This window comes from Fragaria vesca, linkage group LG5 (assembly GCF_000184155.1).
Source record: "Fragaria vesca subsp. vesca linkage group LG5, FraVesHawaii_1.0, whole genome shotgun sequence".
Taxonomy (NCBI): Eukaryota; Viridiplantae; Streptophyta; class Magnoliopsida; order Rosales; family Rosaceae; genus Fragaria; species Fragaria vesca.
The window spans coordinates 9,051,513-9,053,682 of record NC_020495.1 but is presented as its reverse complement, the minus strand read 5'-3'; positions in this window follow the sequence as shown (position 1 = coordinate 9,053,682).

Here is a 2,170-nt window from a genome sequence, read left to right as displayed (position 1 = left end):
CAGACTATATTTCGTCGGCTATAGTTATTTTTTTTAATTTTTTTATAAGGTTTAGCCGACGAAACATACTATATTTCGTCGGCTATAGTCTGGGAAAAAAATTTTTATTACAGACTTTAGGCGACGAATATCTTAATTGTTTCGTCGGCTAAAATCTGGGAAAAAAACAGACGACATGTTTTTCGTCGGCTAAACTGCGGGACTATAACCGACGAAATTTTTTTTTCGTCGGCTAAAGTCATCACAGACGACCTTTTCCCGACGAAATCTTAGCCGACGATGGCTCGTTAGCTAAGATCTTAGCCGACGAATTATGCTAACAGGCCGACGAAAATTTTTCGTCGGCTAAAGTGCTTGTCCTGGTAGTGTATATTAGCATAGTGTCTTATTAGTAAATGAAAGACTGCAACTGACCCACGACATATTAGTTATAGTATTTGAGTTGTATATCCGATAGAAAAAGTTATTCTCATTTGATTAAATGAATCATAATTTTATTTCATTATGTGAGATTTATTATATCTGTTTTTGCTCTGTATGTACTTGACTAAATCTACAATCTCGCAATAATCCGATGGAAATGCATTTCCAACCGTAGCATATTGCAAAATAATATTCAAAATATGATATAAGCTCAGAGTAAATCACAAGTAACAAGGAATCTTCTACCGAAGTCTTTCCAACAGATGGAACTCATATATTCAGTTGGTAAGAACTATCTGGTCTCCCTCTCCCCGTCCACATCGTCTCAGATTTCAGGTCACATAGAAACAGAAAAATCGTCTTCAACCATAACATGTGAGGCATATTAATTCAAGTATTGACCATATCATCTTCTCTGACCAGAACTTATCATTGAACTGGTAACAAAAGCTGAGCTATAGCTGCCGCAACTGGTTTTCAAAGCAAAAGAAACATTTAGCATTTGAATAAGTAAAAGACATCGATGACTTGAAAGCAAAATGGGGGAGGATGTAAAAGAACCAACAGCTTCCCAAAGCATAATTTGGCTTTTGGTCAAAGCAAAGGAAAATGCAGAATCATTAGGACTGCACAAAACTAAGAGCAGCCCAGACAAGTGCTTCCAAACACTGCTATCTACCTCCTATTATCTTTCCGCAACTATTTTCTCCCACTTTTGCTCTTTCATTTTTTCTCTTTTCTTTTCTTGGATTAAAAAACAAGAAGGGTGGTTGTTAGATGTGGGTATGCCACATGTGAGCAGATTAGAGTTGGCAATACTTGTTTTATACTATTGTTTGTTTGGATCACATTTATTAAGGTTGAGATCTACTTACATAGTTGAGTGTCAATTTAGGGATCAGAACTTTCCTGGCTTAACCGGGTCTCCGACGAGCACCTCCCCTAATGGAGAGGTTGAGGGGCAGAAGATAGGGAATGTGGAAATCTGTTTCAAAGTTAATTTTATCTTAGCTAACTCAAGTTCGATGTGCGATGAGATTCAAGTCCTCATTGTGTGCCTATTCTTATAACCGAACCTGTTAAATACTTATAGATGTATAAAATTTATTCTTTCGTTTGTGTTGTATGAAGTAGACTTAAAAGAGTACAAACGAGAATGTGGGAGTTCTAAGGGATGGAAAATGGTGAGGACAACCCCTACCGTGCCGTCATACGAGAATACCACTAAACCTAGCCGGTGAAAGGGCAACAATAGGGCACAAATGGGAAATGGCAATGAGAAAGTTTGACCGGAATGACAATCGGACAACAAGCTCAACTACTCTGCCATGTTGCCACCGTCGAAAATGGGGAACTGTTTCCTAGAGAGGATCGGAAACTCCACCAACACTAGACGAAAATGGGGCACAGTTGGGAATGAGGAAGCTCTACCAAAATAGGGTTCAGACCATCCCCTAGTCCATCTCCATTGTAGTGTGATCCAAACAGCATATTCTAATTTCAATGTCACAAGCCATCATTTGAGTAGATCATGTGAAGCATGAAAAACCACATGCACAAAAGAAGCCGTAAATCAATCCCACAAGGCCGTAATAAGGGCAACTCAGCCCTAAAGTGCCCCTTGTTTGTGACATTGCTATTGACACCTCATCCTTTTAGCCATTAAAGAAAGCACACTAATCATTCATACGAGGATTTAACTAAGTCTAAGTGTCTGACTGATTCTTCGATAAGAATAGTAGCATTG